Below are 16,540 nucleotides of genomic sequence, written 5' to 3'. Positions count from 1 at the left end.
CAGAAAAAAATTATATTCAATTTGCAACCTGATGGAGGTCAGTATAGATGGACTAATAGAACAAGTCCCACACACTGCTAGAAGCCCAAATATTTTTTTAGATCTAGATGCAGAAAAAAATTATATTCAATTTGCAACCTGATGGTGGTCAGTATAGATGGACTAATAGACCAAGTCCCAAACACTGCTAGAAGCCCAAATGTTTTTTCAGAGCTTGATGCAGAAAAAAATTATATTCAATTTGCAACCTGATGGAGGTCAGTATAGATGGACTATTAGAACAAGTCCCACACACTGCTAGAAGCCCAAATATTTTTTCAGAGCAAGATGCAGAAAAAAATTATATTCAATTTGCAACCTGATGGAGGTCAGTATAGATGGACTAATAGACCAAGTCCCATACACTGCTAGAAGCCCAAATATTTTTTCAGAGCTAGAGGCAGATAAAAATTATTTTTAATTTGGAACCTGATGGAGGTCAGTATAGATGGACTAATAGAACAAGTCCCACACACTGCTAGAAGCCCAAATATTTTTTCAGAGCTAGATGCAGAAAAAAATTATATTCAATTTGCAACCTGATGGAGGTCAGTATAGATGGACTAATAGACCAAGTCCCACACACTGCTAGAAGCCCAAATATTTTTTTCAGAGCTAGATGCAGAAAAAAATTATATTCAATTTGCAACCTGATGGAGGTCAGTGTAGATGGACTAATAGAACAAGTCCCACACACTGCTAGAAGCCCAAATATTTTTTTCAGAGCTAGATGCAGAAAAAAATTATATTCAATTTGCCACCTGATGGAGGTCAGTATAGATGGACTAATAGAACAAGTCCCACACACTGCTAGAAGCCCAAATATTTTTTCAGAGCTAGATGCAGAAAAAAATTATATTCAATTTGCAACCTGATGGAGGTCAGTATAGATGGACTAATAGACCAAGTCCCACACACTGCTAGAAGCCCAAATATTTTTTTCAGAGCTAGATGCAGAAAAAAATTATATTCAATTTGCAACCTGATGGAGGTCAGTGTAGATGGACTAATAGAACAAGTCCCACACACTGCTAGAAGCCCAAATATTTTTTTCAGAGCTAGATGCAGAAAAAAATTATATTCAATTTGCCACCTGATGGAGGTCAGTATAGATGGACTAATAGAACAAGTCCCACACACTGCTAGAAGCCCAAATATTTTTTCAGAGCTAGATGCAGAAAAAAATTATATTCAATTTGCAACCTGATGGAGGTCAGTATAGATGGACTATTATAACAAGTCCCACACACTGCTAGAAGCCCAAATATTTTTTCAGAGCTAGATGCAGAAAAAAATTATATTCAATTTGCAACCTGATGGAGGTCAGTATAGATGGATTAATGGACCCAGTCCCACACATTGCTAGAAGCCCAAATATTTTTTCAGAGCTAGATGCAGAAAAAAATTATATTCAGTTTGCAACCTGATGGAGGTCAGTATAGATGGACTAATAGAACAAGTCCCACACACTGCTAGAAGTCCAAATATTTGAAGCCCAAATATTTTTTCAGAGCTAGGTGCAGAAAAAAATTATATTCAATTTGCAACCTGATGGAGGTCAGTATAGATGGACTAATAGAACAAGTCCCACACACTGCTAGAAGCCCAAATATTTTTTCAGAGCTAGATGCAGGTAAAAATTATTTTTAATTTGCAACCTTATGGAGGTCAGTATAGATGGACTAATAGACCAAGACCCACACACTGCTAGAAGCCCAAATATTTTTTCAGACCTAGAAGCAGAGAATAATGATACTCAATTTGCAACCTGATGGAGGTCAGTATAGATGGACTATTAGAACAAGTCCCACACACACTGCTAGAAGCCCAAATATTTTTTCAGAGCTAGATGCAGAAAAAAATTATATTTAATTTGCAACCTGATGGAGGTCAGTATATATGGACTAATAGAACAAGTCCCACACACTGCTAGAAGCCCAAATATTTTTTCAGAGCTAGATGCAGAAAAAAATTATATTCAATTTGCAACCTGATGGAGGTCAGTATAGATGGACTAATAGACCAAGTCCCACACACTGCTAGAAACCCAAATATTTTTTCAGAGCTTGATACAGATAAAAATTATTTTTAATTTGCAACCTGATGGAGGTCAGTATAGATGGACTAATAGAACAAGTCCCACACACTGCTAGAAGCCCAAATATTTTTTCAGAGCTAGATGCAGAAAATAATTATATATAATTTGCAACCTGATGGAGGTCAGTATAGATGGACTATTAGAACAAGTCCCACACACTGCTAGAAGCCCAAATATTTTTTCAGAGCTAGATGAAGAAAAAAATTATATTCAATTTGCAACCTGATGGAGGTCAGTATAGATGGACTAATAGAACAAGTCCCACAAACTGCAAGAAGCCCAAATACTTTTTCAGAGCTAGATGCAGAAAAAAATTATATTCAATTTGCAACCTGATGGAGGTCAGTATAGATGGACTAATAGACCAAGTCCCACACACTGCTAGAAGCCCAAATATTTTTTCAGAACTACATGCAGAAAAAAATTATATTCAATTTGCAACCTGATGGAGGTCAGTATAGATGGACTAATAGAACAAGTCCCACAAACTGCAAGAAGCCCAAATACTTTTTCAGAGCTAGATGCAGAAAAAAATTATATTCAATTTGCAACCTGATGGAGGTCAGTATAGATGGACTAATAGACCAAGTCCCACACACTGCTAGAAGCCCAAATATTTTTTCAGAGCTACATGCAGAAAAAAATTATATTCAATTTGCAACCTGATGGAGGTCAGTATAGATGGACTAATAGAACAAGTCCCACACACTGCTAGAAGCCCAAATATTTTTTCAGAGCTAGATGCAGGTAAAAATTATTTTTAATTTGCAACCTGATGGAGGTCAGTATAGATTTACTAATTGAACAACTCCCACACACTGCTAGAAGCCCAAATATTTTTTCAGAGCTAGATGCAGGAAAAAAATATATTCAATTTGCAACCTGATGGAGGTCAGTATAGATGGACTAATAGAACAAGTCCCACACACTGCTAGAAGCCCAAATATTTTTTCAGAGCTAGATGCAGAAAACAATTATATTCAATTTGCAACCTGATGGTGGTCAATATAGATGGACTAATAGAACAAGTCCCACACACTGCTAGAAGCCCAAATATTTTTTTCAGAGCTAGATGCAGAAAAAAATTATATTCAATTTGCAACCTGATGGGGGTCAGTATAGATGGACTAATAGACCAAGTCCCACACACTGCTAGAAGCCCAAATATTTTTTGAGAGCTAGATGCAGAAAAAAATTATATTCAATTTGCAATCTGATGGAGGTCAGTATAGATGGAAAAATAGACCAAGTCCAACACATTGCTCGAAGCCCAAATATTTTTTCAGAGCTAGATGCAGAAAAAAATTATATTCAAATTGCAACCTGATGGAGGTCAGTATAGATGGACTATTAGAACAAGTCCCACACACTGCTAGAAGCCCAAATATTTTTTCAGAGCAAGATGCAGAAAAAAATTATATTCAATTTGCAACCTGATGGAGGTCAATATAGATGGACTAATAGACCAAGTCCCATACACTGCTAGAAGCCCAAATATTTTTTCAGAGCTAGATGCAGATGAAAATTATTTTTAATTTGCAACCTGATGGAGGTCAGTATAGATGGACTAATAGAACAAGTCCCACACACTGCTAGAAGCCCAAATATTTTTTTCAGAGCAAGATGCAGAAAAAAATTATATTCAATTTGCAACCTGATGGAGGTCAATATAGATGGACTAATAGAACAAGTCCCACACACTGATAGAAGCCCAAATATTTTTTCAGAGCTAGATGCAGAACAAAATTATATTCAATTTGCAACCTGATGGAGGTCAGTATAAATGGACTAATAGAACAAGTCCCACACACTGCTAGAAGCCCAAATATTTTTTCAGAGCTAGATGCAGAAAAAAATGATATTCAATTTGCAACCTGATGGAGGTCAGTATAGATGGATTAATAGACCAAGTCCCACACACTGCTAGAAGCCCAAATATTTTTTCAGAGCTAGATGCAGAAAAAAATTATATTCAATTTGCAACCTGATGGAGGTCAATATAGATGGACTAATAGAACAAGTCCCACACACTGCTAGAAGCCCAAATATTTTTTCAGAGCTAGATGCAGAAAAAAATTATATTCAATTTGCAACCTGATGGAGGTCAGTATAGATGGACTAATAGACCAAGTCCCACACACTGCTAGAAGCCCAAATATTTTTTCAGAGCTAGATGCAGATATAAATTATATTCAGTTTGTAACCTGATGGAGGTCAGTATAGATGGACTAATTGAACAAGTCCCACACACTGCTAGAAGCCCAAATATTTTTTCAGAGCTAGATGCAAAAAAAAAATATATTCAATTTGAAACCTGATGGAGGTCAGTATAGATGGACTAATAGACCAAGTCCCACACACTGCTAGAAGCCCAAATATTTTTTTCAGAGCAAGATGCAGAAAAAAATTATATTCAATTTGCAACCTGATGGAGGTCAGTATAGATGGATTAATAGAACAAGTCCCACACACTGCTAGAAGCCCAAATATTTTTTCAGAGCTAGATGCAGAAAAAAAATATATTCAATTTGAAACCTGATGGAGGTCAGTATAGATGGACTAATAGACCAAGTCCCACACACTGCTAGAAGCCCAAATATTTTTTCAGAGCTAGATGCAGAAAAAAATTATTTTCAATTTGCAACCTGATGGAGGTCAGTATAGATGGACTAATAGAACAAGTCCCACACACTGCTAGAAGCCCAAATATTTTTTCAGAGCTAGATGCAGGTAAAAATTATTTTTAATTTGCAACCTTATGGAGGTCAGTATAGATGGACTAATAGACCAAGTCCCACACACTGCTAGAAGCCCAAATATTTTTTCAGACCTAGATGCAGAAAAAAATTATACTCAATTTGCAACCTGATGGAGGTCAGTATAGATGGACTATTAGAACAAGTCCCACACACTGCTAGAAGCCCAAATATTTTTTCAGAGCTAGATGCAGAAAAAAATTATATTTAATTTGCAACCTGATGGAGGTCAGTATATATGGACTAATAGAACAAGTCCCACACACTGCTAGAAGCCCAAATATTTTTTCAGAGCTAGATGCAGAAAAAAATTATATTCAATTTGCAACCTGATGGAGGTCAGTATAGATGGACTAATAGACCAAGTCCCACACACTGCTAGAAACCCAAATATTTTTTCAGAGCTTGATACAGATAAAAATTATTTTTAATTTGCAACCTGATGGAGGTCAGTATAGATGGACTAATAGAACAAGTCCCACACACTGCTAGAAGCCCAAATATTTTTTCAGAGCTAGATGCAGAAAATAATTATATATAATTTGCAACTTGATGGAGGTCAGTATAGATGGACTATTAGAACAAGTCCCACACACTGCTAGAAGCCCAAATATTTTTTCAGAGCTAGATGCAGAAAAAAATTATATTCAATTTGCAACCTGATGAAGGTCAGTATAGATGGACTAATAGAACAAGTCCCACACACTGCTAGAAGCCCAAATATTTTTTCAGAGCTAGATGCAGAAAAAAATTATATTCAATTTGCAACCTGATGGAGGTCAGTATAGATGGACTAATAGAACAAGTCCCACACACTGCAAGAAGCCCAAATACTTTTTCAGAGCTAGATGCAGAAAAACATTATATTCAATTTGCAACCTGATAGAGGTCAGTATAGATGGACTAATAGACCAAGTCCCACCCACTGCTAGAAGCCCAAATATTTTTTCAGAGCTAGATGCAGAAAAAAATTATATTCAATTTGCAACCTGATGGAGGTCAGTATAGATGGACTAATAGACCAAGTCCCACACACTGTTAGAAGCCCAAATATTTTTTCAGAGCTAGATGCAGAAAATTTTTTTATTCAATTTGCAACCTGATGGAGGTCAGTATAGATGGACTATTAGAACAAGTCCCACACACTGCTAGAAGCCCAAATATTTTTTCAGAGCTACATGCAGAATAAAATTATATTCAATTTGCAACCTGATGGAGGTCAGTATAGATGGACTAATAGAACAAGTCCCACACACTGCTAGAAGCCCAAATATTTTTTCAGAGCTAGATGCAGGTAAAAATTATTTTTAATTTGCAACCTGATGGAGGTCAGTATAGATGGACTAATTGAACAAGTCCCACACACTGCTAGAAGCCCAAATATTTTTTCAGAGCGAGATGCAGAAAAAAATTATATTCAATTTGCAACCTGATGGAGGTCAGTATAGATGGACTAATAGACCAAGTCCCACACACTGCTAGAAGCCCAAATATTTTTTCAGAGCTAGACGCAGAAAAAAATTATATTGAATTTTCAACCTGATGGAGGTCATTATAGATGGACTATTAGAACAAGTCCCACACACTGCTAGAAGCCCAAATATTTTTTCAGAGCTAGATGCAGAAAAAAATTATATTCAATTTGCAACCTGATGGAGGTCAGTATAGATGGACTAATAGAACAAGTCCCACACACTGCTAGAAGCCGAAATATTTTTTCAGAGCTAGATGCAGAAAAAAATTATATTCAATTTGCAACCTGATGGTGATCAATATAGATGGACTAATAGACCAAGTCCAACACACTGCTCGAAGCCCAAATATTTTTTCAGAGCTAGATGCAGAAAAAAATTATATTCAAATTGCAACCTGATGGAGGTCAGTATTGATGGAGTAATAGAACAAGTCCCACACACTGCTAGAAGCCCAAATATTTTTTCAGAGCAAGATGCAGAAAAAAATTATATTCAATTTGCAACCTGATGGAGGTCAGTATAGATGGACTAATAGACCAAGTCCCATACACTGCTAGAAGCCCAAATATTTTTTCAGAGCAAGATGCAGATAAAAATTATTTTTAATTTGCAACCTGATGGAGGTTAGTATAATTGGACTAATAGAACAAGTCCCACACACTGCTAGAAGCCCAAATATTTTTTCAGAGCTAGATGCAGATAAAAATTATATTCAATTTGCAACCTGATGGAGGTCAGTATAGATGGACTAATAGAACAAGTCCCACACACTGCTAGAAGCCCAAATATTTTTTCAGAGCTAGATGCAGGTAAAAATTATTTTTAATTTGCAACCTGATGGAGGTCAGTATAGATGGACTAATTGAACAAGTCCCACACACTGCTAGAAGCCCAAATATTTTTTCAGAGATAGATGCAGAAAAAAATTATATTCAATTTGCAACCTGATGGAGGTCAGTATAGATGGACTAATAGACCAAGTCCCACACACTGCTAGAAGCCCAAATATTTTTTCAGAGCTAGATGCAGAAAAAAATTATATTCAATTTGCAACCTGATGGAGGTCAGTATAGATGGACTAATAGACCAAGTCCATAACACTGCTATAAGGCCAAATATTTTTTCAGAGCAAGATGCAGATAAAAATTATTTTTAATTTGCAACCTGATGGAGGTTAGTATAAATGGACTAATAGAACAAGTCCCACACACTGCTAGAAGCCCAAATATTTTTTCAGAGCTAGATGCAGGTAAAAATTATTTTTAATTTGCAACCTGATGGAGGTCAGTATAGATGGACTAATTGAACAAGTCCCACACACTGCTAGAAGCCCAAATATTTTTTCAGAGATAGATGCAGAAAAAAATTATATTCAATTTGCAACCTGATGGAGGTCAGTATAGATGGACTAATAGACCAAGTCCCACACACTGCTAGAAGCCCAAATATTTTTTCAGAGCTAGATGCAGAAAAAAATTATATTCAATTTGCAACCTGATGGAGGTCAGTATAGATGGACTAATAGACCAAGTCCATAACACTGCTAGAAGCCCAAATATTTTTTCAGAGCAAGATGCAGATAAAAATTATTTTTAATTTGCAACCTGATGGAGGTTAGTATAAATGGACTAATAGAACAAGTCCCACACACTGCTAGAAGCCCAAATATTTTTTCAGAGCTAGATGCAGATAAAAATTATATTCAATTTGCAACCTGATGGAGGTCAGTATAGATGGACTAATAGACTATGTCCCACACACTGCTAGAAGCCCAAATATTTTTTCAGAGCTAGATGCAGATAAAAATTATTTTTAATTTGCAACCTGATGGAGGTCAGTATAGATGGACTAATAGAACAAGTCCCACACACTGCTAGAAGCCCAAATATTTTTTCAGAGCTAGATGCAGAAAAAAATTATATTCAATTTGCAACCTGATGGAGGTCAGTATAGATGGACTAATAGAACAAGTCCCACATACTGCTAGAAGCCCAAATATTTTTTCAGAGCTAGATGCAGAAAAAAATTATATTCAATTTGCAACCTGATGGAGGTCAGTGTAGATGGACTAATAGAACAAGTCCCACACACTGCTAGAAGCCCAAATATTTTTTTCAGAGCTAGATGCAGAAAAAAATTATATTCAATTTGCAACCTGATGGAGGTCAGTATAGATGGACTAATAGACCAAGTCCCACACACTGCTAGAAGCCCAAATATTTTTTCAGAGCTAGATGCATAAAAAAATTATATTCAATTTGCAACCTGATGGAGGTCAGTATAGATGGACTAATAGAACAAGTCCCACACACTGCTAGAAGCCCAAATATTTTTTCAGAGCTAGATGCATAAAAAAATTATATTCAATGTGCAATCTGATGGAGGTCAGTATAGATGGACTAATAGACCAAGTCCCACACACTGCTAGAAGCCCAAATATTTTTTCAGAGCTAGATGAAGTAAAAAATTATATTCAATTAGCAACCTGATGGAGGTCAGTATAGAAGGACTAATAGACCAAGTCCCACACACTGCTAGAAGCCCAAATATTTTTTCAGAGCTAGATGCAGAAAAAAATTATATACAATTTGCAACCTGATGGAGGTCAGTATAGATGAACTAATAGTACAAGTCCCACACACTGCTAGAAGCCCAAACATTTTTTAAGAGCTAGATGCAGAAAAAAATTATATTCAATTTGCAACCTGATGGAGGTCAGTATAGATGGACTAATAGTCGAAGTCCCACACACTGCTAGAAGCCCAAATATTTTTTTCAGAGCTAGTTGCAGATAAAAATTATTTTTAATTTGCAACCTGATGGAGGTCAGTATAGATGGACTAATAGAACAAGTCCCACACACTGCTAGAAGCCCAAATATTTTTTCAGAGCTAGATGCAGAAAAAAATATATTCAATTTGCAACCTGATGGAGGTCAGTATAGATGGACAAATAGAACAAGTCCCACACACTGCTAGAAGCCCAAATATTTTTTCAGAGCTAGATGCAGAAAATTTTTTTATTCAAGTTGTAACCTGATGGAGGTCAGTATAGATGGACTATTAGATCAAATCCCACACACTGCTAGAAGCCCAAATATTTTTGTAGAGCTAGATGCAGAAAAAAATTATATTCAATTTGCAACCTGATGGAGGTCAGTATAGATGGACTAATAGAACAAGTCCCACACACTGCTAGAAGCCCAAATATTTTTTTAGATCTAGATGCAGAAAAAAATTATATTCAATTTGCAACCTGATGGTGGTCAGTATAGATGGACTAATAGACCAAGTCCCAAACACTGCTAGAAGCCCAAATGTTTTTTCAGAGCTTGATGCAGAAAAAAATTATATTCAATTTGCAACCTGATGGAGGTCAGTATAGATGGACTATTAGAACAAGTCCCACACACTGCTAGAAGCCCAAATATTTTTTCAGAGCAAGATGCAGAAAAAAATTATATTCAATTTGCAACCTGATGGAGGTCAGTATAGATGGACTAATAGACCAAGTCCCATACACTGCTAGAAGCCCAAATATTTTTTCAGAGCTAGAGGCAGATAAAAATTATTTTTAATTTGGAACCTGATGGAGGTCAGTATAGATGGACTAATAGACCAAGTCCCACACACTGCTAGAAGCCCAAATATTTTTTCAGAGCTAGAGGCAGATAAAAATTATTTTTAATTTGGAACCTGATGGAGGTCAGTATAGATGGACTAATAGACCAAGTCCCACACACTGCTAGAAGCCCAAATATTTTTTCAGAGCTAGACGCAGAAAAAAATTATATTAAATTTTCAACCTGATGGAGGTCATTATAGATGGACTATTAGAACAAGTCCCACACACTGCTAGAAGCCCAAATATTTTTTCAGAGCTAGATGCAGAAAAAAATTATATTCAATTTGCAACCTGATGGAGGTCAGTATAGATGGACTAATAGACCAAGTCCCACACACTGCTAGAAGCCGAAATATTTTTTCAGAGCTAGATGCAGAAAAAAATTATATTCAATTTGCAACCTGATGGAGGTCAGTATAGATGGACTATTAGAACAAGTCCCACACACTGCTAGAAGCCCAAATATTTTCTCAGAGCTTGATGCAGATAAAAATTATTTTTAATTTGCAACCTGATGGAGGTCAGTATAGATGGACTATTAGAACAAGTCCCACACACTGCTAGAAGCCCAAATATTTTTTCAGAGCTAGATGTAGAAAACAATTATATTCAATTTGCAACCTGATGGTGATCAATATAGATGGACTAATAGACCAAGTCCCACACACTGCTAGAAGCCCAGATATTTTTTCAGAGCTAGATGCAGAAAAAAATTATATTCAATTTGCAACCTGATGGAGGTCAGTATAGATGGACTATTAGAACAAGTCCCACACACTGCTAGAAGCCCAAATATTTTTTCAGAGCTAGATGGAAAAAAAAATTATATTCAATTTGCAACCTGATGGAGGTCAGTATAGATGGACTAATAGAACAAGTACCAAACACTGCTAGAAGCCCAAATATTTTTTCAGAGCTAGATGCAGAAAAAAATTATATTCAATTTGCAATCTGATGGAGGTCAGTATAGATGGACAAATAGACCAAGTCCAACACACTGCTCGAAGCCCAAATATTTTTTCAGAGCTAGATGCAGAAAAAAATTATATTCAAATTGCAACCTGATGGAGGTCAGTATAGATGGAGTAATAGAACAAGTCCCACACACTGCTAGAAGCCCAAATATTTTTTCAGAGCAAGATGCAGAAAAAAATTATATTCAATTTGCAACCTGATGGAGGTCAGTATAGATGGACTAATAGACCAAGTCCCATACACTGCTAGAAGCCCAAATATTTTTTCAGAGCAAGATGCAGATAAAAATTATTTTTAATTTGCAACCTGATGGAGGTTAGTATAATTGGACTAATAGAACAAGTCCCACACACTGCTAGAAGCCCAAATATTTTTTCAGAGCTAGATGCAGATAAAAATTATATTCAATTTGCAACCTGATGGAGGTCAGTATAGATGGACTAATAGAACAAGTCCCACACACTGCTAGAAGCCCAAATATTTTTTCAGAGCTAGATGCAGGTAAAAATTATTTTTAATTTGCAACCTGATGGAGGTCAGTATAGATGGACTAATTGAACAAGTCCCACACACTGCTAGAAGCCCAAATATTTTTTCAGAGATAGATGCAGAAAAAAATTATATTCAATTTGCAACCTGATGGAGGTCAGTATAGATGGACTAATAGACCAAGTCCCACACACTGCTAGAAGCCCAAATATTTTTTCAGAGCTAGATGCAGAAAAAAATTATATTCAATTTGCAACCTGATGGAGGTCAGTATAGATGGACTAATAGACCAAGTCCATAACACTGCTATAAGGCCAAATATTTTTTCAGAGCAAGATGCAGATAAAAATTATTTTTAATTTGCAACCTGATGGAGGTTAGTATAAATGGACTAATAGAACAAGTCCCACACACTGCTAGAAGCCCAAATATTTTTTCAGAGCTAGATGCAGGTAAAAATTATTTTTAATTTGCAACCTGATGGAGGTCAGTATAGATGGACTAATTGAACAAGTCCCACACACTGCTAGAAGCCCAAATATTTTTTCAGAGATAGATGCAGAAAAAAATTATATTCAATTTGCAACCTGATGGAGGTCAGTATAGATGGACTAATAGACCAAGTCCCACACACTGCTAGAAGCCCAAATATTTTTTCAGAGCTAGATGCAGAAAAAAATTATATTCAATTTGCAACCTGATGGAGGTCAGTATAGATGGACTAATAGACCAAGTCCATAACACTGCTAGAAGCCCAAATATTTTTTCAGAGCAAGATGCAGATAAAAATTATTTTTAATTTGCAACCTGATGGAGGTTAGTATAAATGGACTAATAGAACAAGTCCCACACACTGCTAGAAGCCCAAATATTTTTTCAGAGCTAGATGCAGATAAAAATTATATTCAATTTGCAACCTGATGGAGGTCAGTATAGATGGACTAATAGACTATGTCCCACACACTGCTAGAAGCCCAAATATTTTTTCAGAGCTAGATGCAGATAAAAATTATTTTTAATTTGCAACCTGATGGAGGTCAGTATAGATGGACTAATAGAACAAGTCCCACACACTGCTAGAAGCCCAAATATTTTTTCAGAGCTAGATGCAGAAAAAAATTATATTCAATTTGCAACCTGATGGAGGTCAGTATAGATGGACTAATAGAACAAGTCCCACATACTGCTAGAAGCCCAAATATTTTTTCAGAGCTAGATGCAGAAAAAAATTATATTCAATTTGCAACCTGATGGAGGTCAGTGTAGATGGACTAATAGAACAAGTCCCACACACTGCTAGAAGCCCAAATATTTTTTTCAGAGCTAGATGCAGAAAAAAATTATATTCAATTTGCAACCTGATGGAGGTCAGTATAGATGGACTAATAGACCAAGTCCCACACACTGCTAGAAGCCCAAATATTTTTTCAGAGCTAGATGCATAAAAAAATTATATTCAATTTGCAACCTGATGGAGGTCAGTATAGATGGACTAATAGAACAAGTCCCACACACTGCTAGAAGCCCAAATATTTTTTCAGAGCTAGATGCATAAAAAAATTATATTCAATGTGCAATCTGATGGAGGTCAGTATAGATGGACTAATAGACCAAGTCCCACACACTGCTAGAAGCCCAAATATTTTTTCAGAGCTAGATGAAGTAAAAAATTATATTCAATTAGCAACCTGATGGAGGTCAGTATAGAAGGACTAATAGACCAAGTCCCACACACTGCTAGAAGCCCAAATATTTTTTCAGAGCTAGATGCAGAAAAAAATTATATACAATTTGCAACCTGATGGAGGTCAGTATAGATGAACTAATAGTACAAGTCCCACACACTGCTAGAAGCCCAAACATTTTTTAAGAGCTAGATGCAGAAAAAAATTATATTCAATTTGCAACCTGATGGAGGTCAGTATAGATGGACTAATAGTCGAAGTCCCACACACTGCTAGAAGCCCAAATATTTTTTTCAGAGCTAGTTGCAGATAAAAATTATTTTTAATTTGCAACCTGATGGAGGTCAGTATAGATGGACTAATAGAACAAGTCCCACACACTGCTAGAAGCCCAAATATTTTTTCAGAGCTAGATGCAGAAAAAAATATATTCAATTTGCAACCTGATGGAGGTCAGTATAGATGGACAAATAGAACAAGTCCCACACACTGCTAGAAGCCCAAATATTTTTTCAGAGCTAGATGCAGAAAATTTTTTTATTCAAGTTGTAACCTGATGGAGGTCAGTATAGATGGACTATTAGATCAAATCCCACACACTGCTAGAAGCCCAAATATTTTTGTAGAGCTAGATGCAGAAAAAAATTATATTCAATTTGCAACCTGATGGAGGTCAGTATAGATGGACTAATAGAACAAGTCCCACACACTGCTAGAAGCCCAAATATTTTTTTAGATCTAGATGCAGAAAAAAATTATATTCAATTTGCAACCTGATGGTGGTCAGTATAGATGGACTAATAGACCAAGTCCCAAACACTGCTAGAAGCCCAAATGTTTTTTCAGAGCTTGATGCAGAAAAAAATTATATTCAATTTGCAACCTGATGGAGGTCAGTATAGATGGACTATTAGAACAAGTCCCACACACTGCTAGAAGCCCAAATATTTTTTCAGAGCAAGATGCAGAAAAAAATTATATTCAATTTGCAACCTGATGGAGGTCAGTATAGATGGACTAATAGACCAAGTCCCATACACTGCTAGAAGCCCAAATATTTTTTCAGAGCTAGAGGCAGATAAAAATTATTTTTAATTTGGAACCTGATGGAGGTCAGTATAGATGGACTAATAGAACAAGTCCCACACACTGCTAGAAGCCCAAATATTTTTTCAGAGCTAGATGCAGAAAAAAATTATATTCAATTTGCAACCTGATGGAGGTCAGTATAGATGGACTAATAGACCAAGTCCCACACACTGCTAGAAGCCCAAATATTTTTTTCAGAGCTAGATGCAGAAAAAAATTATATTCAATTTGCAACCTGATGGAGGTCAGTGTAGATGGACTAATAGAACAAGTCCCACACACTGCTAGAAGCCCAAATATTTTTTTCAGAGCTAGATGCAGAAAAAAATTATATTCAATTTGCCACCTGATGGAGGTCAGTATAGATGGACTAATAGAACAAGTCCCACACACTGCTAGAAGCCCAAATATTTTTTCAGAGCTAGATGCAGAAAAAAATTATATTCAATTTGCAACCTGATGGAGGTCAGTATAGATGGACTAATAGACCAAGTCCATAACACTGCTAGAAGCCCAAATATTTTTTCAGAGCAAGATGCAGATAAAAATTATTTTTAATTTGCAACCTGATGGAGGTTAGTATAAATGGACTAATAGAACAAGTCCCACACACTGCTAGAAGCCCAAATATTTTTTCAGAGCTAGATGCAGATAAAAATTATATTCAATTTGCAACCTGATGGAGGTCAGTATAGATGGACTAATAGACTATGTCCCACACACTGCTAGAAGCCCAAATATTTTTTCAGAGCTAGATGCAGATAAAAATTATTTTTAATTTGCAACCTGATGGAGGTCAGTATAGATGGACTAATAGAACAAGTCCCACACACTGCTAGAAGCCCAAATATTTTTTCAGAGCTAGATGCAGAAAAAAATTATATTCAATTTGCAACCTGATGGAGGTCAGTATAGATGGACTAATAGAACAAGTCCCACATACTGCTAGAAGCCCAAATATTTTTTCAGAGCTAGATGCAGAAAAAAATTATATTCAATTTGCAACCTGATGGAGGTCAGTGTAGATGGACTAATAGAACAAGTCCCACACACTGCTAGAAGCCCAAATATTTTTTTCAGAGCTAGATGCAGAAAAAAATTATATTCAATTTGCAACCTGATGGAGGTCAGTATAGATGGACTAATAGACCAAGTCCCACACACTGCTAGAAGCCCAAATATTTTTTCAGAGCTAGATGCATAAAAAAATTATATTCAATTTGCAACCTGATGGAGGTCAGTATAGATGGACTAATAGAACAAGTCCCACACACTGCTAGAAGCCCAAATATTTTTTCAGAGCTAGATGCATAAAAAAATTATATTCAATGTGCAATCTGATGGAGGTCAGTATAGATGGACTAATAGACCAAGTCCCACACACTGCTAGAAGCCCAAATATTTTTTCAGAGCTAGATGAAGTAAAAAATTATATTCAATTAGCAACCTGATGGAGGTCAGTATAGAAGGACTAATAGACCAAGTCCCACACACTGCTAGAAGCCCAAATATTTTTTCAGAGCTAGATGCAGAAAAAAATTATATACAATTTGCAACCTGATGGAGGTCAGTATAGATGAACTAATAGTACAAGTCCCACACACTGCTAGAAGCCCAAACATTTTTTAAGAGCTAGATGCAGAAAAAAATTATATTCAATTTGCAACCTGATGGAGGTCAGTATAGATGGACTAATAGTCGAAGTCCCACACACTGCTAGAAGCCCAAATATTTTTTTCAGAGCTAGTTGCAGATAAAAATTATTTTTAATTTGCAACCTGATGGAGGTCAGTATAGATGGACTAATAGAACAAGTCCCACACACTGCTAGAAGCCCAAATATTTTTTCAGAGCTAGATGCAGAAAAAAATATATTCAATTTGCAACCTGATGGAGGTCAGTATAGATGGACAAATAGAACAAGTCCCACACACTGCTAGAAGCCCAAATATTTTTTCAGAGCTAGATGCAGAAAATTTTTTTATTCAAGTTGTAACCTGATGGAGGTCAGTATAGATGGACTTATAGACAAAGTCCGACACACTGCTAGAAGCCCAAATATTTTTTCAGAGCTAGATGCAGAAAAAAATTATATTCAATTTGCAACCTGATGGAGGTCAGTATAGATGGACTATTATAACAAGTCCCACACACTGCTAGAAGCCCAAATATTTTTTCAGAGCTAGATGCAGAAAAAAATTATATTCAATTTGCAACCTGATGGAGGTCAGTATAGATGGATTAATGGACCCAGTCCCACACATTGCTAGAAGCCCAAATATTTTTTCAGAGCTAGATGCAGAAAAAAAT

This window comes from Phyllobates terribilis, unplaced genomic scaffold (assembly GCF_046119375.1).
Source record: "Phyllobates terribilis strain yellow unplaced genomic scaffold, ASM4611937v1 Scaffold_11__3_contigs__length_659146591, whole genome shotgun sequence".
Lineage (NCBI taxonomy): Eukaryota > Metazoa > Chordata > Amphibia > Anura > Dendrobatidae > Phyllobates > Phyllobates terribilis.
The sequence above is the reverse complement of the archived record's forward strand: the minus strand, read 5'-3'. Positions refer to the sequence as shown.